General features: G+C 43.0%; 1 protein-coding gene across 1 annotated transcript in view; it reads left to right on the top strand.

Annotated features, from left to right (window-relative positions):
- Positions 1–26,926, top strand: part of LOC122555733 (glypican-1-like) — a 192,444-nt gene that overhangs the window by 82,251 nt on the left and 83,267 nt on the right. The window lies entirely within an intron of this gene.

The following is a 26,926-nucleotide window of genomic DNA, read 5'->3' as shown; positions in this document are numbered from 1 at the left end:
TCAAACAGCTTAAGTGATTTATGTATAGAATAACAGATACCTGGAGGGAATGACTTACTGGAACTTAATCAAGCAGTTCAAGTGATTTGTATAATTTTTAATGTTCTGTTTGGGGATTCTTTTTGGTTCTTTTTGAGTGTACATGAACTAACTTGCTGTATGTTCCTGCTTTCATGTTTTTTAAAAAAAAAGCTTTGAAATACTTCTGGACACTTGGTTGTTAAGGTTTGCCTGTCATACTTGCACCTGCACAGAGCAGAAGCTTTCTGTTATCAGCCAGTAATGGGTGGATTGCACAACTCTGCCATTTCAATGAGTTTGCTCAGTGGTACTTGGACGTTGAATAGCCAGGATTGGGCCAGCCGAATGATGTGCTTTCATCACAGCAAGAAAACAAAGCATTCATAGTTATTGGCTCACGCTGTTTCAAAGTTGGCATCCAGTGTGCAAACATGACAACAAAGGTACAATACCATGAGTGAATGTGGAAGGATGGCACACTGAGGATTTGCTGTTCCAATATTTGGAGACTTTTGTTTCACATCGGAAATCGGTGTTCGTTCTTGGATGTAAGGTCCATTCCAAAGCCATGAGCCAAGATATATCAAGCCAACTCCTTTCCTCTGTTGTCAATAAGAAGCTCAAGTGAAGTTTCAATCTCAACCCAGTTCATGAGAAATGGGTGACATTAATTGGACCGAAGGGTCTGTTTCCATGCTGTGTGATGCTATTATTTCCGAGGAATGCTTTTCCAGTTGGTAAAAGGTTAGAGTAGGTGGACTGCTCAGTCTATTATATGAGCTATTTCTGATGCAGCATATACAAGATATTATAAATGTCTTGCTGGAGAAAGGAAATTAAATTGAGATTGTTAAAACTGTTGGAATGTTTAATATTTCCCCCCCTTGCTTTTCTTTTGAGATATTGATGTGCAATAATGTTCTACCAGTCTTTAGAATGGGAACTCTTAGTGATGTTTTTTCTCCCTGAGCCATGCTCTCCCACACTGATTAGAGTTATAGCACTTCTCTTTCCCCCACCACTGCTCCATATCGTGAGGAAGACGAGCTAAATCCAAACCATTCAAGGCAGAAATTTGGGTTCACCTTGCTCCATTTTATTCAGTGTCAGGGTGAAACACAATGTATGGACAAGGTGATCCAATAACTTTGGCTTCTGAACCTCTTCGAGGCTAATGTTGTGGAAAGTGAAAGCAAACAACTGAAAACTGAATAAATTCACACAAAATCCTACAGGTGAGTGTGATCATTTGGGGAGGTCTCTATCAGAGCTATCAAAGCATCAATCTTTGGTAGGTCAATGCGTTCCTGTCTGTAAACCAATCCAACTTGTCGGCAACTCAGATCGATGTGGAATTTAATGCTTTGAACAAATTCGCATTAAATGACCTGAGCTCATATTATTGACAGCTTTTGAGTGTTTAATATTGTTAAGGAAGAAAGAGCCACTCTACACACTCTAGCTTCTGTTAGCATTCTGTTCCTGTGTACAACATACTGACCTGGAGGCCAAATACATGTGGGCTGATGTTGAACCTTATTCCTCTTTCTCAGAAAGCTAACACCTTAATCCATTTGGAGATGAGGCAGGGAGCCTGGGGAATGGAGGGGGAGATGAAGTCTCGCAAATTATTAACAATTTGCTGCTTTTTGACCCTGTCCAGTTCATGGGTGAACTTCCTGTATTGCCATAGATGCTGTTGAGGTCCATAAGGTGTTACAAAACACTTCACAGTTAACGAATTACTTTCAAAATGCAGTTATTGTTCTAAATAGTAGAAGTGGGAGCTAATTTTGACACAGAGTAAATGAAATAAATGGCTAGATGCTCTACACTCTTTTCCCCCTTGCCACTCTCTCACTCTTTTTCTTTCTTTCTCTCTCTCTCTCTCTCTCTCTCGCTCTCTCTCGCTCTCTCTTACTCTCTCACTCACACACATGCTATCTCTCTCTCATGCACGCGCACACATGCCCACACAACACACAAACACTCTCTCACTCTCGCTCTCAAACACTTCAAAAGATGTTTAGTCTGGGTGGTGTAATTCTGACTCACTTCTGCTGTTGTTAGGAAGTGTGGCGCTGGAAAAGCACAGCAGGTCAGGGAGCATAAGCCCTTCATCAGGAATGTTTATGCCTGATACGTCGATTCTCCTGCTCCTTGGATGCTGCCTGACTGGCTGTGCTTTTCCAGCACCACACATTTTGACTCTGATCTCCAGCATCTGCATTCATAGAGTCATGGAGATGTACAGCATGGAAATAGACCTTTCGGTCCAACTTGTCCATGCTGACCAGATATCCCAACCCAGATCTAGTCCTACCTGCCAGCACCCCGACCCATATCCCTCCAAACCCTTCCTATTCATAAACCCATCCAGAATACTTTTAAATGTTGCAATTGTACCGGCCTCCACCACTTCCTCTGGCAGCTCATTCCATACACGTACCACGCTCTGCTTGAAAACGTTGCCCCTTGGATCTCTTTTATATCTTTCTCCTCTCGCCCTAAATCTCTGCCATTGAGTTCTGGACTCCCCTAGACTTTGTCTATTTATCGTATCCATGCCCCTCATGATTTTATAAATCTCTGTAAGGTCACCTCTCAGCCTTGAATTCTCCAGAGAAAACAGCCCTAACCTATTCAACCTCTCCCTATAGCTCAAATCCTCCAACCCTGGCAACATCCTTGAAAAGCTTTTCTGAACCCTTTCAAGTTTCACAACATCCTTCTGATAGGCAGGAGACCACAATAGCACGCAATATTCCAAAAGTGGCCTAACCAATGTTCTGTATACAGCTGCAACATGACCTCCCAACTCCTGGACTACATACTCTGACCAATAAAGGAAAGCATACCAAACGCTGCCTTCACAATCAATCTTCTACTGTTGTCTGTGGACATACCTGGATCAGGAGAATGCAGAGCCTGAACATTGTGAGGAAAGTTAACATCGGTTGATCTATTTGCAGTTTTCACTGTGACCTTTAATTGTGTTCTGTGGATGTATTTACTAACACCGACTCTTCCAACAAAGAACAAAACTGCACAGGAACAAGTCCTTTGGCCCTCCAAGCCTGTGCCAACACATTTCCATTCTTTGCACATGACTGTTGTTGTCATTGTTAGACATGATATACATCAGCAATTAAGGAAAGGGTGTGGCAATGTCACTAGGTGAGTAATCCAGGAGCCCAGACTGATATTTCTTGGAGCGTGGGTTCAAATGTCATCATGCTTGATGGTGACATTTGAATTCAATAAGAAAAATCAAACCTGGAATTAAAAATCCAATCTAACGATGACTACTCTCAACTGGTGTAAATACCCATGTGTTCATGAACGCTTTTCAGGAGGGAAATCTGCAGACCCAACCTGGTCTGTCCTAGATGTGATTTCAGACCCATATCAATCTGCTTGACTCTCAACTACCCTCTGTAATAGTGTAGTAAGTCACTAAGGTGGGCAATACATGCTGGTCCAGATGTTCACAATCTATGAATACACAAAACTACTCACATTATATTAGCCTTAACAAGAACGCATTTGGCTCTCCTCTAAATAATGCCATGAAATATGGGCAGCACAGTGGCTCAGTGGTTAGCATTGCTGCCTCACAGCACCAGGGTCCCAGGTTCGATTCCAGCCTTGGGTGACTGATTGTGTAGAGTTTGCACATTCTCGCCGTGTCTGCATGGTTTTCCTCTGGGTGCTCCGGTTTCCTCCCACAGTCCAAAGATATGCAGGTCAGGTGAATTGGCCATGCTAAATTGCCCATTGTGTTAGCTGCATTAGTTAGAGGGAAATGGGTCTGGGTGAGTTACTCTTTGGAGGGTCGGTGTGGACTTGTTGGACCGAAGGGCCTGTTTCCACGCTGTCGGGAATCTAATGTAATCTAAATCCTTTTGAATATTCACTTGACAAGACAGGTGACCCTTGTGTTAAGATTGCCTGTGAAAGATGATGATGTGACTGTCCTTTGCTATCTAGTGAATGCTAACTGATATTAATGCATGGCTTATCATTAACATCTTTCATTTGACTGTCGCTACCCTTTTCCTGATGCACCCATCTAAACTTTGAAGGGGCGTAGTCTTTGTGAAAAATCATTTTGTGACCTTTTGTTAATTTATGGATGATTGCTGAGGCATGCCAACAGGAGTCGAGAGTGGCATTTGATTGGTTGGGACATTATTGCAATGAAAGGAAATTGAAGACATGCTTTTTCATCACCAAGTCCAAGAAAAGTCTGTCCTTTTCATTAGTGTTAGCTCGTCCTTCAAGCTCGTGTGATGGGCTGTTCTGAGTTTACTCTTCAGTTTTGATTGAAGACAACGAGTCATATTTCAGCAAGTTGAGCTCTATAATAGCTGCAAGTTATATCAGTGCTGACTTGGTTACCTGTCATCAAGTGGGACTGCAAATATATATTACAATGTCGCAGTCATCTTATTTACCTGCTCAGTCAATTCCAGCAGGGACACATTGCTGACCCCGCCTTGCAAACAGGTTGATCTGCAAAACTGCAGACACCACAACAACGTCTGAAAGCTAGGGTTCATGAAGCATGCAATCACAGAATGGTGCTCTGCCCAGGAATGCCATCACATTAATCATGGTTGTACCAAACCCCTTGGAAGGGTTTTCATTATCCTTATTCCCCTACTTGTGCCCCATCTTGCAAACATTTCCGTTTCGAGCATTTTTTCCATTTCCTTTTGAAAGGTGTTATTGACCTATCTTCCACCTGGACTCTAGGTTATAAAAAAAATCTGCATAGCTTCATTTTCACCTGTATCCTCTGATTAGTGATCCTCACACCGATACTAATAGTTTCTCACTATCTCACTGCTGCCTCACAGTGCCGGAGTGCCGGCTTCAATTCCCGCCTCAGGCGACTGACTGTGTGGAGTTTGCACATTCTCCCCGTGTCTGCGTGGGTTTCCTCCAGGTGCTCTGGTTTCCTCCCACAGTTCAAAGATGTGCAGGTCAGGTGAATTGGCCATGCTAAATTGCCCATAGTGTTAGGTAAGGGCGAAATGTAGAGGTATGGGTGGGTTGCGCTTCGGTGGGTCGGTGTGGACTTGTTGGGCCGAAGGGCCTGTTTCCACACTGTAATGTAATCTAATGTAATCTAATCTAATGTAAGTATTTATAACTTGAAAGGCTTCTATTAAACCCAGCTTCTTCAGATCCTCTAACCATTCCCTTATCTTTGGCACTATTTTATACCTATTTTCAGACCTTGACCTCTTACTAAACTGTGGTGACAGCACTGTTGCTGAAGAGATCTATCCAGTGATTTTGAAAGGTTTAACATAACTTCCTCACTTTGTGCCATTTGTGTCTCTTAGTATAGCCTAGATTCCCACTTGTTTCTTTTTTTTCCCACAGTGGCACAGTGCTGGGGACCTGGGTTCAATTCCACCTTCAGGTGATTGTGTGTAGAGTTTGCACATTCTCCCCCCTGTCTGCATAGATGTCTTCCCACAGTCCAAAGGTGTGCAGGTTAGGTGGAATAGCCATGCTAAATTGCTGCATTGGGATGTGCAGGCTAAGTGGATTAGCCATAGAGAATGCAAGTTTGCAGGGACAGGGTGGGTTTGGGTGAGATGCTCTTCAGCGGGTGGGTGTGGACTCGATGGGGAAAATGACTTGCTTCCACACTGTGGGGTTTCTGTGATTCCAACCCACTCTGTCAATTTAAAATACTGCCATGTGTGACCGGAAGGATAAAATTTGAGAGGGGATATCTTCAGGTTTTGCATCTACTGCACGTAGGTGTAGAAGAAGTAGATGCAATTTGGTATGCAGGTAATAAAGGATGGAGTGCCTATTTGCAGCAAGACCTGAGCAAAGTGACAAATTACATTCATGCCACATTGGGCAATGATCCTCTCTAGTGATACTGAATTTAAACCAATCCTCCCTTGATATTCAGAGTTATTACTGTCATCAAATGCTTCACCATCAGATTCCTTGAGGATTGAAAGGGTGGCCAGAAACTCAATTGTTCAAACTCTACAAATGCCTATGGCTACTAAAACTTGCCAATGAATGGACATTGTGTGGTGAAAGACTCACCGCAGCCTGCCCGCTATCTACATAGCACAAGTCCAGAGTGTGATGGAATGTTCCTCACTTACCTGGATGGGTGCAGCTCCAACAACACTCTAGAAGTTTGACACCATCCAGAAAGAAGCAGCCTGCTTGTTTGGCACCAATCTCTCACCTTAAACACCCAAAAAGATTCCAAATGGCACCATTATAAACACACGTTTCTTTATTTTTTCCAACACACACTACGGCTGGGGCTATATATCATGGCATGACCCTGAGGCTAACTGTGCACCAATGTTCTTTCATTGTCATCTTTGTTTTCCTGCACAAGGATCTTTGAAACTGCATCCATTGACAGGACCCCACAGTCCTGGCCTCCACAATAGAAAACTGCTAACTCAGACAAGGGACAGGACTGAGAGTTGCACAGCACCTCTCTGTATGACTGTTATATCAAGTAGGTTCACAGACAGGAGGTATGTCTGAGCAAGCCTTTGAAGCCTTTTATCAGTTTGTAGGGGGCTTTTCACATGTCTTCAGACTAAATAACAAGCTAACAAACCCATAGCAGTATTGGGTAGAGCCAAAGGCAAATAGCAAGTTAGCTTCCCTCACCTCCCTGTGGTGGGAGGTAGAAATCAATCAGCAAGTGATTTTCTGGCTTTTAGCTTGTGTCATAATTTTGCCTGGCATTGAGTGGTGTAATCATGATCTGGTAGAAAAGTGATTTAGTGTTGCTCACCCATCGCCTGTCTGAAGTTGAGGTTTGATCTTGATCCATTTCTCCTAGCGCTGCTACTGTTGGCTTCACCCCCACATCCTCGCATCTCCCTGAAGATTGACGCTTGACGTTTTGTCAGCCCCAATTAACCAGCTGGATGGAGAAGAAAGGGCTCCTTGTCAGAGGGCGGAATTCCTTTCTTCCTCCTCTCATTTTTCCTTGAAGATCTGCTTTGAATTTCCTTTCATCAGATGGTAGCGCCTTTCAAACGCTATTTTTTTTTTAACATATTAAACTATCTCAGCAAGTCTGTGCAGGAGCTGGCAGCATTGTTAGAAAACATCCTGAATAGCTTGAGGCCTACGACAGAGGATTGTTTCTGTCGATTTGGATGCATGTTTGAAATGCATGGAGCTGCATAGCTTATTATAAGCTCACTTGATCCTTCTAAGCCTGACTGATGTGCTGTTGGGTAAATGTATTGCACAGTGCGGTAATGAGTGCTAAAGGTCAGGAAATGGCCCAGGTTTGATTCCCAGTGGAATTTTCTGATCCCAGTTGGGGCAACCGCAGGGAGGAGAGAAATCAGCAAAGCATCCTGCATCGTGTCACTCCTCCATGAATCTGTGGGGAAAATGTGACCATTCAATGGCAACTTGTCTGGTCTCAGCTCTCTGATATCTTCCATGTTTGAGCTCACTGTCTTGGCTGACATAAGGTGTTTGGCCAATTGGCTGAAGGGCCAGGGAACTACAAATGGTTGTAGAATTAATCGTTCGAGGGGTGGTTGGGGAAGATCAGATGGGATGGTTTGAAAAGAAAAGAATTTACCATCAAATGGTCACAGTGCAGAAAGAGGTGTGTGCGCCTGCCCGCTTGAAGAACAAGTCACTCCTACTCCCCCACCCATTGTTCAGACTCGTTCAATCAGTGTCCTCTGGTCCTTGACCATTACATCGGTGGAAGCTGCTTTTCTGAATGTATTTGTCTAAATCATCCTTGTTCTAAACATCTTGATGGAATGTCCTCTCAGCTCTCCCATCTCTGAGAGAAACTTTTCCCTGGAGCCATGAGAGAGCAGTTTATGGCGTACTTAATTTTTGGATTTTTTTTTCTGGAGGTGAGGATGGTGCTGGATAAGTCACATTTATTTGTTGCTTGAAGAAATAGGCAGCATAATGGCTCAGTGGTTGGCACTGCTGCCTCACAGCGCCAGGGACCCAGGTTCGATTCCCACCTCCGGTAACTGTCCATGTGGAGTTTGCACGTTCTCCCCATGTCTGCGTGGTTTCCTCCAGGCGCTCTGGTTTCATCCCACAGTCCAAAGATGTGCTGGAATGTTGTAATTGTACCAGCCTCCACCACTTCCTCTGGCAGCTCATTCCATACACGCACCCACTCTCTGCGTGAAAATAGTGATCCCCCTCAGATCCCTTTTAAACCTTTAACCTTTCACCTTAAGCCTGTACCCTCTAGTTTTGGACTCTGCTACCCTGGGGAAAAGACCTTGGCTATTCACCCTATCCATGTCCCTCATGATTTTACAAACCTCTAAAAGGGCACCCTTCAGCCCCAGGGAAAAATTCCCAGTCTATTCAACCTCTGCCTATAGCTCAAAGCTTCCAATCTCAACAATGTCCTTGAGCTGTGAAAATTTAGATCACTTCAGATTGTGACAATTGACTATTACCAAAGCCTATTTTCTTCAGTTTTGAATGTGTAACAACAGATTTTCCATGAGTAAAGTACTCTAGTGCTTATGTAATGCTGATCAATTTACCTCTCCAGATCAAAATTGTACAATTAATCACAACACTAAAAACTGCATGTAATGTATAAGTGGCATAACTGTAGAAAGGGAAAGAACACATCTTGTGCATTTCAATGCAAGAATTTCAGGAGCCAGGGGTTTTGTTTTTGTTCGTCATTTGAGTCTGGGTTCCCCCCCCCGTGCCCCGAGTCCTGCCTCCTCTGAGTGGCATTAAACCATTAACAGGCCCACTAAAATAATAGGGGTTGTGGGAGCTGGACTGCTCACTTCTGCAATGGAGCTGGCAGGACAGGGTGGTGAATACTGGGAGTAGGCAGGCTACTGCACCCATAGAATGATCAGAAATGGAAGTGGTGCAGGAATCCTGGATCTGGGGGTGTTGGCCCAACTCTGGGAAAAATCTGGGTCGTTCACTGTTCCGTCGTCCCTCCTAAAGATGCAGAGCCTTGCTTTTGTAGGGCACCTTGACCCTCATGAACTTTCAAGCAACCGCTATCAGATTGTGGTACGGGAATTCTGGCAGATTATTTTGGCTTTCCTTCCTTGCATCACTGGTGCTTTGGGAGTTGAGACATCAGGTTGAGGTTGTACGGGACGTTGGTGAGGTCTGTTCTGGAGTACTGTGTGCAGTTCTGGTCACAATGCTGCAGGAAAAATTAAATTGGAGAGGGTTCAGAAAAGAGATACCAGGGTGAGTTATAAAATTAGGCTGGGATCTTTTGCACTGGAGCATAAGAGGTTGATGGGTGAGCTTATGGAGATTTATAAAACCATAGGTATACAGATAAGGTGAATAGCAAAGATCTTTTTTCTGAGGTGGGGGAGCGCAAAATTAGGGGGCCATATTTTTAAGGTGTGAGGAGAAAGTTTTAAAAAGGACATATGGGGCAACTTTTTTTACACAGGAGTGGTTTGTGTTTGGAATGAGGAAGTGGTGGATGCAGGTGCAGTTACACCATTTAAAAGACATTTGGATAAGTTGATGAAACGGAAAGGTTTGGGTGGATATGGGCTAATCAAGCAAGTTGGACTAGTTTAGTTTGGGAATATGGTTGGACCAAAGAATCTGTTTCCATGCTGGATGACGCTATGACACAAAGTGCGGAATGTCTAGAAATTATTTTGAATCAAGTGTCGAAGTAAGTAAAAGTAATCAGACAGCTGAGAGTACTTGATGATGCAGTTTGTTTTTTTGCTGAGTGGCTGTTTTGTTGAATGATGAATTTTAGGGGCTCTCGGCTTCTGATGTTACAGGCTCTAGGCATCAGCAAGACGAGCAGGAGTGAGCCATCTCCTCATTTATTTTCATTGGAAAACTCGCCCCAGGCAGAAGTGTTAGACAACGTCGGACAGCATTGACAGTATAGAAGGAATATTTAAGACAGATGGATAGATCTTGCTAGCCAAAGGAATCAGAGGAGATTATCAGGAAAGATGACATTTTTTACACTGATGTCTCAATCATGTTAGTGAGCAAAAGACTTTCCAAATTAGAAGGATTTTGTTGTAAATCTGTGGTGTATTACAAACGTCCTTGCCCTTTTGAGCCCTTTCCCTGTCCAAAGACCAATATCCTACTGAAGAAAGACTCAACCGTGTTTTTATTTTTAGAACACAATATCAATTTATTAATTCACTTAATTAACAAGTTACAAGCACTGTCAACTGTAACAACAAAATAGGAAAGAGCGGAGGAAACAAGAGTGGGGTGAGATCAAAGTAGAGTCGAGAGGGGTACTTAGCTAACTTGTTAAGCAAAGTCCAAACAGCGTCACCTGCAACTCTGGAGCTGTTCTGTTTGAGTTTTCAAGAGACCTGCATTTATAATTTGAACCAATGGAAATGTAGAATTCAAAACACGCATAGATCAGGCTTGATCTCATTGAATAGAGGAGCAGGTTAGAGAGGCTGAATGGTCTATCTCTGCTCTTAAATTGTACACGTGTTTGTAAGGCAAATTGAGACAGATCGTATTGTGGTGATTTGAGTGGCACCAACATGGAGGAGCATTTGAAACGCCATTACTGATGAGTCTATTACTAGCATGGCATATCCATTGTTTCTCCATGTATGTAAACAGGTTAGCATGTGTGCCAAGGGTATGTGGTAATACACAGTTTGGATTAGGACCTTCTCCCCCACAGCCGATTGCCCTCCATGAACGTGGTGTGCTGTGGATGTACCTGAGACTGTATAAAGACATCCTCATCCCTAACAGAAATCAGTAGGTAAATCGCAACAGTAATCGCTGATCACACCCCTAACCCAGAGGCCTGACTGAGATGAGGTTACTCAGAGCAGACTACCTTGCTGGTTAGTGAGGATAAACAAACCAGTAGCTCATTTATCAGCAGGGCATGGTGTAAGCCATTTCTTGATCCATTGGTATCATAGACTGTACAGTCCTGAAGGAGATCCAGCAATGATTTAAGAATTAAGAAGTCTGGTTGCTAGTCACCAAGTTGATCAGTCACATCAAAGCATCAGTCTACGATGTTTCCATTGACTGGGTAACAAACCTGGTGTGTTCCACCTCATTGGTTGACATAGCGCTGAGAAACATCTGTGGTTTCCAGCCAGTTTGAGGCAAGCCCATGGCACATTTGACTAAAAAGCTGCTGAAAAGTATTGAAAAGAATAAGAAATCAACATTCAATACTGAATAATTACATCGTTAAGATATCTCAAAGTGATCTCTGGCTGACACATCTTTTGTAGGTTATCAGGGAGGAGATGGCACAGTGATATTATTGCTGTGCTATTAATCCAGAGACCCAGGTAATGTTCTATGGAGCCAGGTTCAAATCCCACCATGGCAAGTTGTAGAGTTTAGAATTCAATAAAACTTCTGGAATTAAGAGTCTGATGACCATAAATCCATTGTCAATTGTCGGAAAAAACCATCTGGTTCATTAATGTCCTTTGAGGAAGGAAACCGCCATCCTTACCTGGTCTGGCCTACATCTGACTTAAGACCCACAGCAATGTGGTTGCCTCTAGTTAGGGATGGGCAATAAATGCTGGCCCAGCCAGTGATGCCCTCATTCCCGTGAATGAATACACAAAAAAGGTTAATAAAATCTTCTGGTACAGATGTTTGGCCATCAGTACAGTACCAGCTTGGTAAAAGGGCAGTAAAAATAATCCCATTTGCCCCACTGTATTACCATCATCCTGAATATTTTGTTTTCTCAAGTATAAATCCACCTCCCTTGGGAGGCTCAATGGCTAACACTGCTGCGTCACAGCACAATGGGTTCGGATTTGAGTCCACTTTATGTGGAGTTTGCACATTCTCCCCGCATCTGCATGGGTTTTCTCCCAAGGTCCAAAGATGTGCAGGCTAGGTGGATTAGCCACGGGAAATGCAGGGTTACAGGGATAGGGTAGGGGGATGGTCTTTGCAAGATCAGTGTGGACTCAATGGGTCAAACAGCCTGCTTCAACACTGTAGGCTATGATCCACTGTGAAATGCATCCTCATCATAACAGCCTGCTCAGTGAGAAAATAATTCTTGTCTGTTCTGTTGTCAACTAGCTTCCATTAATATCCTTTGGCTACTAATTCTTCTGCCAAAGTGAACAGTTTCTTCTCCTGCGCTCCATCAAACGTTTCGAACCCCTCTACTAAAACTAACCCCTAACAGCCTCTACTGTAAGAAGAACAATTGCAACTTGTCTTGTCTCCATGTAACTAACTCTTTTGAAGCAAAGTTATTGTTATGTAGGCAAATATTGAATTTTTAATCATAGTTTACACTTTCTTCTTGTGGAGACATGTAGCCTAAATCATGAGATCTTGGCTGCCACTCCCCAGAACCAAGTATTGCATACAGTTCTGGTCACTGCATTATTGGAAAGATGTGGAAGCTTTGGAAAGGGTTTAGAGGAGATTTACTGGGATGTTGCCTGGTGTAGAGGGAAGGTCTTACGAGGAAAGGCTGAGAGACTTGAGGCTGTTTTCATTAGGGAGAAGAAGGTTGAGAGGCGAAGAAGGTTAATTGAGACGTATAAGGTAATCAGATGGTTAGATAGGTTGGACAGTGAGACCCTTTTTCCTTGGATGGCGATGGCTAGCACAAGGGGGCATAGCTTTAAATTGAGGAGTGATAGATATAGGACAGATACCAGAGGTAGTTTCTTTACTCAGAGAGTAGTAGGGGGCATGGAATGCACTGCCTGCAAACAGTTGGAGACTTGCTGACTTTAAGTGGTCATTGGATAGACATATGGACGAGAATGGAAAAAGTGTAGGTTAGATGGGCTTCACATTGGTTCCACAGGTCGGCATGACACTGAGGTCTGAAGGGCCTGTACTGTGCTGGAATGTTCTATATCCTATGTTCTAAGTCTTACAAATGGGTGGATTTGGAATAGAAATAGGCCATTTGAACCCTGAAGGCAGCGTTCCCATTTGATGCGATTTGGTTGCGGCCTCCCCTTTCCTGTCTGTTTTTCACTCGTAGATTATTCCGTGACCCACAAGAACATATGTATGTGTGCAGATAAATTGCTGGAAATTCATTAGTTTAAAACATGCACTTTCCATAAGTTGCACAAGTGACATCACTCTAACTATTAGTCTTTGACCCGAACAGTTGAAATAATTTGATCGTAGGATAGCCATAAGCTTGAATACTTTGGGACTTTCATCTCCGAAGCTCTGAAGAACGTGACGTGATTTCATTGAAAGGTGCAAGATCCTGAAGAGATCAAACCGAAGCTGAGGTTGCAATTTGCTTGGATTTGCTTCAGGCTTGTCTACCTTTTCTGCTGCTCACAATAGGATAGTTTCTATGTTGGGGATAGAAACGGACTGAGCCACCATTTTACAGAACACTGTTATCTGCAAGGATGGCCCCAGCATTCTAGTTGCTTGCCATTTTAATTGCCCAAATTGCTCCCATTCTGATGGTTCTGTCCTTGGCCTGGTATAATATTCCGGTGAAGCCCGAGAGGAATACCCCATCTTCCGGTTGGGAATTTTATCGTCTTCAGGACTCAGAGGTTGAATTCAGACAGTGAACTCTGTCCTCTCGCTTGAATCTCCCTGTTTTCAAGCAGAGCTCTTCCTTAGTTTTTCATTAACACTCATTGTGAACCAATGCTTTGTTTTGTTCCTGAACCCCTGGCCACAGGTTTTGCCTTTTGTCCCATGATGCATTTGTCATTTAACTTCTTCTGCTTTGTACCCTATCCCAGGCATTCCCTTTTGTTCATTTCCCCGACCCAATGATATAAAACCCATCTCACCCTAGTTCCAAAGAACCATCAGAGTCTCTTATTTTTTTGTTAACTCTTATTTCTCACTCCACAGATGCCACCTGACTGACTGACTGAGTATTTCCAACACTTTAAGGTTTGAAGAGGCTGGATAAGGTAGACATGGAGGGATTGTTTTCCCAGTCTGAGACAGAAGGAGGGGCCCACAGCATCAGGGTAAAAGGCTCAATCATTTAGGACTGTGATGAGAAGAAACTCCTTCAATCTTTGGAATTCTCTACCCTGAAGGTTTATGGATACTCCATCACTGAGTATGTTTAAACTTGAGATAAATCTTCGATCTGTCAGGAGACACTGGGAGCGGTTGGGAAAATGGATTTGAGGCCAAAGGTGAAACCTGATTGTATGGGATAGCAGGATAGATTTAATGGGCTAAATGCCTGCTTACATTACTCTCTGTAATGAGAGAGGAGCCCAATGATCCAACAGAACAGTGCCAACTTTACCTTTTTTTAAGCAATCATCAAAATCCCAGCCACAGTGTTGGGTGAGGTATCAGCAGTAAGCTTGTGCGACGCTGGTGAATCACAAACAGTACATTTACATTCACAGAGGGGATGCATAATTACTAAAGAAAACAATTGTACATCATTATGAATGGTTGTTATTTTATTGCTTCCCATCATTACCTCCAAATTCTTTTTGCTCCTGTCCTGAAGCTCTGTCGCCACTAACAAGGGTTCACTTTCATTCACAGACGGCACATTTGCCCTGTCTTTCAGCCAAATGCAGCTTGTAACGCTCGTTCGAATGCCTGTTTGGATCTTGCTGTTCATGTGTGGCGAGCGGGGTGTGTGGGGGGAGGGCAGGGTTGGAATAAGTGTTCAGTTATCTCAACGCTGCTTCTCATCTTTAATTATTTAAGTGGTTTATTTTCAAAGCTGAGGCAGTGCGGTTTGTAATTACAAAAATATGATGAGCTTCCCAATTTCTCTCCCAGTTATGTGAGATCTATTATTAGAGCCTGCAGCTAGCAATTGAGTGACCTTTCTGCTTAGAGTGGAGGTTGAGGCAACATGGAAATTAGAATAACGAGTTAGTTTTGCTGGGCATTTATGATCCTCGTGGAAGGCTAATCATTGTGTTCGAACTGTTAGCAGGACATACATGCACCTTGATTACAGCTTGGGATTATTATTACTTAGAGCAGTGACTAATAGTGTGTGACTGATCCAAGTATTGCCAATTGTTCTCAGTTGTTGCCAAGTGACCATATGTCCATTAAGGGAATTCTCCTTGCTCCTTCTTGACTTCACATGCCAGCAGATCACTATTAAGAGTTTTGCATCTAAGAATGGGAACAAAAAAAAGTGCCGGACGAGCTCTGCGGGTCTGGCAACATCTGTGGAGAAAGAAACATTAAGTTTTGAGCCCAATGTGACTATTTCTGCTGAGTTTCTCCAGCACTTGCTGCTTTTATCTCAGACTTCCAGCATCGGCAGAATTTTGCTTTTAGTGGGTATCGGTAACTATCTTCAATGAGCCTGTAAAATCCTACTTTACCTTGGTGACGGTCCATGGCACAGCTTTTAAATTAAATTGCACAAACTAAGTGGGTGGCTTGCTTCCTCATCTTCCAAATTCCTCTAACTTCAACTCATCCGAAACTCGGCTGCTCATATCCTAACTCGTACCAGTTCTTACTCACACGTTACCCAGATGCTCATTGTGCCTTCCTTGAAGGCAAGACGATAACGCCTTTATTTTAACATTCTTACCCTTGTAGGTTTGCTTTATATGCTCCGGTTTCCTCCTACAGTCCAAAGATATGCAGGTTAGGTGGCCCTGCTAAATTGCCCTGCATTGTTCTGGGATGGGCACTCTAGGTGAATTAGCCATGGGAAATGCAAGTCCTTAGCTATTCATACCTCTGTGATCTCCTCCAGTCCTATCATCACTGGAGAACTCTGCACTCCTCCAGTTCCCTCATCCCTCATTTCTCTTTACTATCCCGGGTGTGGTTATGCTTTCAGCTGGTGGTGCCCTTGATCCTCCCAAAAACTGTCCACTTTTTACTGCGTTCTTCCTTTCAGATGTTCTCCAAGGGCTAATGCTTTGAACAAGCTTTTTGCGACGTAATCTATTTTGTCAGTCATTTTATATGGCCGCCTTGCTATAGCTTGCTATCCAAGGGGCAATTTATCATTACTGGAAGGAAAAGAAGTTCAAATTGCATATTTAGCAGTGCAACATGCAAATTATACCACCACATTTAACAGACAGATGTTTGTTTTTTCAGTACTACACTCGAGTTACATCACAAATGTTTGTTTGCTTGACAGTATCTCCTTATCTGGTTGCCATTTGCAGTGAAACTGTCACTGTATACTCACACGTATACATTACAGACCTCTGCCGCTTGAACTCTTACCAAATCAATTTAACCCATCAGCTGTGTAGTTCCTGACATATATTGTCTCCCGTTGTGACATTGCCTTAAATTGAAAATTTTCAGCTTTTTGATTTTTTTCAAATCCTTCGGTTTCCTTGCCCCACCCAATCTCTGCAACCTCTTCCAACCCTGTAACCCCTCGAGATCCCAATGTTCCCTGCTAGACATGGCCCTACAATAAACCCTGGAAAGACCCCCACTCAAACACACTGTCACTTTATTGCTGTCTTGAACTACCTAGTGGTTAGTGGCTGGCACTGCTGCCTCACAGCACCACGGACCTGGGTTCGAGTCCAGCCTTTTGTGACTGTGCAAGCTTCACGCAGACATTCTCCCCAGTGTCTGCGTAGGTTTGCTTTACATGCCCCGGTTTCCTCCTACAGTCCAAAGATGTGCAGGTTAGGTGGCCGTGCTAAATTGCCCCACAGTGTTCTGTGATTGGCACTCTTGGTGGATTAGCCATGGGAAATGCAAGGTTACGGGGATAGGGTTGCTGTGTGGGATGCTCTTTGGAGGGATGGTGTAGACCCATTGGGCTGAATGGGCTGCTGTAGGGATTGTGTGACTTTTGCCCAAAGCTCTATTCACCTGTCATAATATTTCCTTTGTCTTGTGTCAAACGTTGTTTGGTAATGGAACACTCTGGGACATTTTACTAAATTCCAGACACTAACAAATTGTTTTTGTGGTTACTGACCCAAGCAGGACAGCACTATTTTATAAGGAGAATTGTTTAAGGAATTGCAATGTCAGAGTACAAAACGGTGCATGAAAAATTGAGGGGGGAGGGAATGGAATTGGATGTAATGCCACCAGTATAGGAATGATGGGCCCAGTGGCCTCATGCACTTCTCGATAATTACACCTTGAAATTACTTTCTAAATTTGAGCAGGTTATTTGAGTGACGGAGAATGTTTGAATTGGTTAGTATTTCAGAATTTTAATCTTTACTAATGTATGGTGTGCCACTGTTCAGAAGGAGGACCTTCCCCGAATTCTGGGGGCTTCCCTTTAGTGCCAGGTACTCCCCAGGTTGGGTGTACCATAGTGCAGCAAGTCCCTCTCTCCAGGGCACCAGGAATCTATATGAGCCTTAAACCTTAACACCGGAACATTATTTCAATTCCCACTTTAGTACCATTTAATGCTACAGATTATGACTATTTCACAGCATAGGCCAGATCACTCAAATTCGTTTCATGTAGGATTATTGATAAGCTAATTATGTGAGTAAAATAAATGGCTGAAGAGCATTAACAACAAAGGAAGGATTGGTGGGGGGTTGGTAAAACAGGTGGGGGAGTGGCATTGCTAATCAGGGATAGTATCATTGCTACAGAAAGGGAGATCGTGGAGCAGGGTTTGTCTACAGAGTCAGTCTAGATGGAAGTCAGAAACAGGAAAGGAACAGTCACTTTATTGGGAGTTTCCTACAGACCCCCAATAGCAACAGAGACATGGAGGAGTAGATTGGGAGGTAGATTTTGGAAAGGTGCAGAAGTAACAAGATTTTTGTCACGGGTGACTTTAACTTCTCTACAACTGATTGGAACCTCCTTAGTTCAAATAGTTTGGTTGGAGCAGTTTTTGTCAGGCGTGTCCAGGAAGGGTTCCTGACTCAATATAAAGATGGGCCGACGAGAGAAGAGGCCATATTGGATTTGGTGTTTGGCAATGAACCTTGTCAGGTGTCAGATCTCTCGGTGGGAGAGCATTTCAGTGATAGTGATCACAACTCCCTGACCTTTAGTATAGTCACAGAGTGGGATAGGAGCACATGGTATGGAAAGTATTTAATTGGGGGACCAGGAATTACAATGCTATTAGGTAGGAACTGAGGCACCTAAAGTGGAAACAGATGTCCTCAGGAAAATTCATGACAGAAATGTGGAGGTTAGGGAGCACTTGCTGATAGTGCTGGATAAGTTTGTCCCACTGAGACAAGGAAGGGAGGTGGGTTGAAAGAACCTTGGGAGACCAGGGATGTAGAACATCTAGTCAAGATGAAGAAGGAAGCTTACTTAAGGTTGAGGAGGCAAGGATCAGACAGGACTTTAGAGGATTTCAATGTAACCTGGAAGGAACTGAAGAATGGACTTAGGAGAGCTAGAAGGGGACATGAAAAAGCTTTAGCGAGTAGGATTAAGGAAAACTCTCTAAGGCATTCTAAACTTGTGTGAGAACAAGAGGATGGCCAGAGTGAGGGTGGGGCCGATCAGGGATAGTGGAGGGAACTTGTGCCTGGAGTCGAAGGAGGTTGGGAGATCTTTAATGAATACTTTGCTTCAGTATTCACTCATGAGAGGGACCTTGTCGTTTGTGAGCTCTGTGTGAAACAGATTGATATGCTCGAACAGGTTAATATTAAGAAGGAGGATGTGTTGGAAATTTTGAAAAATCTAAGGATAAATAAGTCTCCTGGCCAGATGGGATATACCCAAGGTTACTACATGAAGCGAGGGAAGAGATTACTGTGCCTTTTGCAATAATCTTTGAGTCCTCACTGTCCACTGGAGTAGTGCCAGATGATTGGAGGGTGGCAAATCTTATTCCTTTGTTCAAGAAAGGGAATAGGGATAACCCTGGGAATTATAGATCAGTCAGTCTTAAGCCTGTGGTGGACAAATTTTTGGAGAGGATTCAAAGAGACAGGATTTATGATTATTTGGAAAAGCATAGTTTGGTTAGAGATAGTCAGCATGGCTTTGTGAGGATTCTTTGAAGATGTGACAAAACAAATTGATGAAGGTAGAGCAGTGGATGTGGTGTATGTGGATTTCAGCAAGGCATTTGAAAACGTTCCCCATGGTAAGGAGACATGGGATACAGAATTGGCTGGCCCATTTTGGGACCTCTGCTCTTTGTGACTTTTATAAATGACTTGCTTGAGGAAGTGGAAAGGTGTGTTCGTAAGTTTGCAGATGACACAAAGATCGGTGGAGTTGTGGATAAGTGTGGTGGGCTATTGTAGGTTGCAACAGGACAGTGACAGGATGCAGAACTGGTCTGTTAAGTCTCAAATGGAGTTCAACCTGGAAAAGTGTAAAGTGATTCATTTTGGAAGGTCGAGTTTGAACGCTGAATACAGGGTTAAAGACAGAATTCTTGGCAGCGTAGGGAGACCAGAATCGGTAAACAAATCTCTTGGCATCAATTTAATTCTTCACCAAGTGGTTGTGATTGAATTAATGCATAGGACCTCTTGTGGTCAAAATGTAATATTGGGTTATCGGGATAGTGTGGTAAAAGGCATTAGCTCGGATCATGTAGTAAACATCTTGGATTGAATGGCCTATTCCTGTTCCTCACATTTCCCAAGTATCTTCCACAATTACTCAACCAATATGAACTGCAGAGAATCCTCAGACACCATGCTGTAGTACAGACAAGTTATTTTAAAGTGGAAAAATTAAATTCGTGACATAAGCTGCTAATAAGCTAATAAAATGCTGAATTCAAGCACACTATCATTAAATGGGTAAGAAAAGAGAAGCGACTCTCGTGCAAAAGAATGCAATTATTTAAATGCCTATCAGAAACCACATCAATACATATTTTATTATCACCATCTTTTAAAATATCAATTGTTTTGGATGAATAGGCCCGCTGCTGAGCTGAAGTTATTCATAGTTTTTGAAACCCAGCCAAGCATTAATGATGAATGCAGTTGTCATAATAAAGCCCTCAAGCTGCATTGCTTAAAAATAACAAAAGGAGCGGGGTTCCATTTCCATATCAAAGCAATATGTGCTTACCATCAATAGAGGGAGAAAACTCAGAGGGTTTTATTACAACTTTCAAAGGTAGGGTTTTGCTTAGGAACACTTCTGGACTCAGTGTCAAGTTCAATAATTTTAGGGCTTGAAGCACCTTCTCCCATGTCTTCACCGCAACCCCCACATACCAGGCCTTGTCCTCACCGCAAACCCCACACATTAGACCTTGTCCTCACCGCAAACCCCACACACCCGGCCCTGTCCTCATTACATCCCCCACACATTAGACCTTGTCGGCCTTGTCATCACCGCAGCCCCCACACACCAGGCCTTGTCCTCACCGCAACCCCCACACGCCAGGCCTTGTCCTCACCGCAGCCCCCACACTCCAGGCCTTGTCCTCACTGCAACTCCCACACTCCAGGCCTTGCCCTCATTGCAACCCCCATATACCAGGCCTTGTCCTCACTGCAACCCCCACACTCCAGGCCTTGTCCTCACCGCAACTCCCACACACCAGGCCTTGTCATCACATGGTGTGTTATTAAACACCACCCATTTTTAGGCACTAACAGTCCTAATTAGCAGCTGTCCATTCTCCTAGACTGACTATTATCCACTCCTTTGACTGTCCAACTATTTGTCGTTCTCTCTCTCACTCTCACACTCTTTCTTTCTTTCTCTCTCTCTCTCTGTCTCTCTCTCTCTCTCATTTACTCCTCCCCTCTCCGCCTGCCCACACCCCATCTTCTACATAAAAAAACAACTTTTCCCTAAGTATCATCAGTTCTGAGGAAGAGTCACTGGATCCAAAACATTAACTTTGATTTCTCTCTGCAGATGCTGCCAGACCTGCCGGGATTCACCAGCAATTTCTGTTTTGTTTTTGCTAGTGTTCTCAGTCAATTTCAATCACAGCAGAAAACATGACAGAAGTTGACAAGGCATTTTTTTTCTCTCTACATTTTCATGCGTTATAATACTTTTGATAATTGAAAAGGTGTTGTAACGCATGACAATTGCACAAAGTGAGCATCATCTTGCCTTAGCAGGACAGAACTCCCACAATGATTTACTGCATTATAAACACATGTATATTACAATGTAACATCTATTAATGACATCTGAAGGTGTCAAAACATTTTAAATTTAACAGACCTTCATCAGTCCCCAAGAACTCTCCACAGAGGTTCACTTTCTTGGGCTTCTAAAGTCCCTACCACCAGATGAGAACAGCACTCAGGACGAAATATCGGCTTCCTCTAGTTCAAAAAGCCACATAAAATGGTGTGAGGTCAGGAAAGCAGAATAAAATTGCTTTTCCTGCAAAAATAAAGTTCCACGCTTCACAGGTTGATTCATACCTCTGTTGAGAGATGAAAATTTAATTTCCTTGTCTTTGAATCGGAAACGAGAGTGTGGTGCTGGAAAAAACACAGCAGGTCAGGCAGCATCCGAGGAGCAGGACAATCGAAGTTTCGGGCATAAGCCCATCAGGAATGAGGAATTCATTCCTGATCAAGGGCTTGTGCCCGAAACGTCGATTCTCCTGCTCCTCTGAAGCTGCCTGACCTGCTGTGCTTTTCCAGCACCACACTCTCAACTCTGATCTCCTGCATCTGCAGTCCTCATTTTCCCCTTTGAATCGGGCACTTGAGGGCTTAACTCCTGCTTAAAGAACATAACGTAGAGTCTCACGCCAGTGTAGTATTGAGGATATCTTGCATGTCACCATTGCAGTCTTCGATGGGAATTTAAGCCAATATCTCACCTGCCTCTTTGGGTAGATGTAAAACAGCACTCTTTCAAAGAGCAGCACTGGAACTCACTAAAATCAATATTTAATGCCAAACCAACGTACCTAAAAGCTGATTAGCTGGTCATTATTTACAGTGACACTACTGTGGGTGTAAACTGTTTATATAATCGTCTACCACATTTCCTACATTTTACAAAATAACTATAAAGTATTTTGGAGCATCCTGAGGGTTTGAGAAATGTCATGCAATTGTTGTTCTCACTTTTTCATTTGAAGACAGGTTTCATGGGTTTGCACAAATGGTGGAAGGATGCTATCCAGATGTACAAAATGCAAACATCCTTCTAGATGTCAACACAGCAGTCTGATCCCAAGCTCCAGGGTGGGTTTGATCTCAGATCTAGAAATCATGATTGGGGCGGTTTCAGGCTTTGCCAATCCAAACCTGTCACCTCTTCCAGAGCCCACTATATTTTCATCTCCATTTAAAAACTGTATAAAAGACTGACTATCTTTAATAACCCCTTAAAATTGCCAAATTTATTGCATGTGCATGTGCTCCAACAGCTTTTGAAACTCAACCAAGTATTCATAATGGGCTCAGCTGTCAAAATAAACGTTTATGGATCCAGTCAGGGGAGTGTTTGGAAAAACAGATGGTGAGGTCTGTTTCTGAACAGGTAGCCTATCATTTAAAGAACTTGAGAGTTGTGATTTTAATGGTCTCTTAAAGCTGCAAATCAGTGTCGTTTTTTCAAGTTAAAGCCAATGGTAAAAGTACTGTGGTGCATCTGAACGCATACACAATGCTGGCCAAAGTACGAATCAACTTAGCTTTTCAGGACAGAGCCCAATGCTCAGTAACTGCACTAAAACACATCTGAGTGATAAGGCAGTTTCTAATAATGACATTCGAATTTGACAAAACATTTAACACTTCCCTGTTAGAATGTTCACTACTGCCCAACATCCTTCTTCCAAAATTCACAGACTCTGTTAGCTGGAGGGTTTCCCAAAGTTTGTCTATGCCAATGAAAATACCACGGGCTACAAAATGCAAATTGGCCCTTGGTCTGTGAAATCCACCCCCGATGTTTCAGGGCTGCATGAGAAGTTCGTGTGTGACTCCTTTGGTTTGTCAGTTCCACCTCCACTCACTGCTGGAGATAGAAAAGTGTAACCCATTGGCCGGAGCTGGGTTTGATCCTGACGCCCACCTTGACTCAGAGACAGCAGACATTCCCACTGAGCTGAAGTCTCTCTCCAGCAGACTCTATAATACAGATCTATTTATATCCTCCCTCTCTGCTCAGGTGTTCGGACTGTCTCCTTTATATCACTGCCCTCTCTGGTTTAGCACAGGGTAGGAATGAGCCCAAGAGTCTTCTGTTTTCCAGGGCATCTGCTCACCAGTCTGTAATATGGTGATCGGACAGCTCAGTGGCAGTAATTTGTCCCTGGACTCCCAGCAATATAACCTTTGCAGTCACTGCGTGCTCACATATTCATGATTGGATTTTGTAATGAAATTCGCTGTGATCTTTTGCAGCCTTGGCTCAGTTTATGAGATGGATTTGTGCATTAATCTAATGAGAAATTTCGCAAAACCAGCATTTGGCTATTAATAAACTGGAGGAAGCAGAGATAATGAAATGCACAGATTTAGTTATACCCCATGTCTGCGTTAATTGGTTTGTAATATAAGACAACAATGAAACGAGCCATTCAGGATCCAGAGGGGGGTGGGGTTGAGTCAGTCTTGGATTCTGTCTTAAGCTTTTCCAAACTGTAATATAAAGACAAAGCATCGTTTTAAAATCATAACAACAGCTGAAAAGCCTGCATCAGTGCCTCCTCCTCTCCTCTCTGGTCAGCCAATGCTGTTTCATGGACTGAGGATAAAATTAGATTGTCACAAGGAATTGAAGTGAAGTGCATTAAGGTCTCTCAAAAAGACCCTCACTGGCACAGCAAGCCAGTGTTTTGGTGCAGATCAATAGGGACATGGTCTGTTTCTGCATCGTGCATATCAAATAAAGACTTGCATTTGTATCAAACATAGAAATTGGTGGGAAAACTCAGCGGGTCTGGCAGCATGTGTGGAGAGAAAGCAGAATTAATGTTTTGACCCTTCTGCAGAACTGATTGGAGCTGGGGAAAAGGCTGGTACATGTGCCAAAGAATGGATGGTGGGAGGAGCAAATGATAGAGCCCCAAAGAGAGAGAGAAACAAAAGTTTGGGTGCTGGACATCAGAACTGAAAGCAGAAATTGCTGGAAAAATTCAGCAGGTCCGGCAGGACCTGTGGAAAGAAAGCGGAGTTAACATTTTGGATTTAGTTACCCTTTTTCATAAGAGAGAAACCGTTGGGAAGATAAAGGAATAGATAATGGTCAGGTTGGGGAATCAATAGCTGCTAATGACGACCCGTAGTGTCTGACAAAGGGTTAGTTGTGGTAACTGCCCATGTGATGACAAGGGCTGGGGTGTGGGGGTAGGTAAAGGACATGAGCAAAGATACTCAGGATCTAAAGTTATTGAACTCAATGTTGAGTCCTGAAGGCTGTAGGGTCCCCAGGTGGAAAATGAGGTGCTGTTCTTCCACCTTGTGCTGAGCTTGGCTGGAGCACTGCAGCAAGCCTGAGACAGGGATGTTGACCAGAGAACAGGGTGGGGTGTTGAAGTGGCAGACAACTAGAAGCTCAGGGTCAATTTTGCAGGCAGAATTTTAGGTGTTCCGCAAAACGATCACTCAGACGAGATGAAGCGCAGACTATGTAGAGGAGACCCCACTGTGAGCAGCGAACACAGTCGACTAGATTGAGTGAAGTGCAGGTAAGTTGCTGCTTCACCTGGAAGGTATGCCTGTGGCCTTGGATAGTGGGGAGGGAGGAAATAAAGTGGCAGGTATTACACCTTCTGTGGTTGCATGGGAAGTTGCCGTGGCAGCATGGGGAGGCATTGGGAGTGGAGGAGGGATGAATGCCAACCTTTACCCAGCTACAATTAATCCTGAATAAAGGTCACTGGACCTGAGATGTTAACTTTGCTTTCTTCCACAGTTGCTGCCAGACCTGCTGAGTTTTGTGCAGCAATTTCTATTTCTCGTTCCTGATTTCCAGCATACACATTTCTTTGTTTTTTTTTTTGGCTTGTATTTATATAGTGCCATTCACAATCTCTGGTAGACACCAAGTAGGTTACAGCTAACAAAGTGGTTTGAGAGCATTGATGCATTCTACTGTAAGAAATGTGGCAGCCAATTGGAACAGAGCACCAGTTGATGAGAGGATCCATTGATCAGAGATTGGTTAGGAGTAAACATGGGTCAAGGCTGTGGGAGGAAGCTGCTCTTTGAATAGAGTAAGGAGGTGTCTTGCATCCAAATGAAATGGACTGCTAACTGTAACTCCAATAATATTTATGATTGATTGGTTTGATGTCTGTTAGTGTCACTGATGCTCAAAGCTGTGAACACAGTATTGTTAAGCTTTAATAAATAGGAAACTTGACAGTTCAGACACAAGCCAAAGTAACAGGGTTTTGGTACAGTTTATGACAATAGACAATAGGTGCAGGATTAGGCCATTCTGCCCTTCGAGCCTGCACCACCATTCAATATGATCATGGCTGATCATCCTTAATCAGTATCCTGTTCCTGCCTTATCTCCATAACCCTTGATTCCACAATCCTTGAGAGCTCTAACCAACTCTTTCTTAAATGAATCCAGAGACAGGGCCTCCACTGCCTCCTTAATATAGAAGATCTAAGGTGGATCTCTTGAATTTTCTAATGGGGATAAATGGTCTTTTCAGAATCAGCAGGACAATTGCTGGGACCTGAAATATTTTTGTCCATGTTTTTTAACAATGATCCAATGTTCCAAAGATAACTATCAAATAACTTCTAGGCCTTGCAAATCTGCAGCACTAGTACATTTTCCATATTCAGTTTGGGGCCAGCTTGACCCTTGGAAATTGCTGTACCGGGAGATTGTCAATAAAGATGACAATGAAGATGCAAATATAGGTGGGTTGGGCCGAACAGGCAGAATGCATTTCATGTATCCTCTGCCTAAGTTGTGCAAATATTATGTGCTAAAAGAACTGGGCTTACTTGCAATAGGGCATAACAAAACCAAAGAATCACAATGTGCATGACAGAAATTAGGTCGCGATGAGAGTTGAAGTTGTGAATAAAATTTCTAGCAGCAGTTGAGGTGAAGTTGCAACATGGTGAGTAATTCTACAGAGGTGGAATTATTTAAAACTTGCAATGGATGAAATTTGGAGTTTGAACCTCTGCTTGGGGTCATTCGAACACTGAGATTGCCTAAAAAAGCAAATGGATAAGATGTGGGTGGGGAGTGAAATCAATCATAATGATTGGGATTGAGGACATTGAGATATTGATAAAGAAAAGGAAACCAATGACAAACTTTAAATGTGACCAAATAAAAGTTAGATGAGAAATTTATTTTTCAGTCACAGCCAGTATCATTTGTGATTTAAAAACAGAATTCCGAGAATAATTTTGTTTAAAATGAATAGCACTTGTTCTATAGGGATGACACTGCTTCAAGGATAATGATTCACTCACGTTGCATGATGAACAAAAATTATACATTTGGTCAAACTATAAAATTAGGAATAATTGTAAAACTGTATTCTGAAATGTCCACCATTCACTAAATAAACTAATTGTCTCTTTAAACTGAACTCAAGGATCATTTGGACATGTACTATAGCTCAAATCATTGGGAAGTAATCACAAATATTAAGTGCAGCAGTTTAACAAACCTCCACTTGTGTAATATCCTATTATAGCATCACAGAGTCAAAGAGTGATACAGCGCAGAAAAAGACACTTGAGTCCAACTCATCCGCGCCGACCAGATATCCCAATCTGATCTAGTCCCATTGCCAGCATTTGGCCTATATCCCTCTAAACTCTTCCCATTCATGACTTTTAAATGTTGCAATTGTATCCACTTCTTCTGGCAGCTCGTTCTATATATGCCCCACCCTTTCCATGAAAAAGTTAACCCTCGGGTCCTTTTTAAATCTTTCCCTTTTCACTTTCAGCTTTTTTAGTTTTGGACTCCCCCAGCTTAGGAAGAAGACCTTGGCCAGTCATCCTATCTATGCCCATCACAACTTTATAAACTTCCCATGCTTCAGGGAAAAAAGCTCCAGACTCTT

This window comes from Chiloscyllium plagiosum, chromosome 13 (genome assembly GCF_004010195.1).
Source record: "Chiloscyllium plagiosum isolate BGI_BamShark_2017 chromosome 13, ASM401019v2, whole genome shotgun sequence".
Lineage (NCBI taxonomy): Eukaryota > Metazoa > Chordata > Chondrichthyes > Orectolobiformes > Hemiscylliidae > Chiloscyllium > Chiloscyllium plagiosum.
The sequence above is the reverse complement of the archived record's forward strand: the minus strand, read 5'-3'. Positions and strand labels throughout refer to the sequence as shown.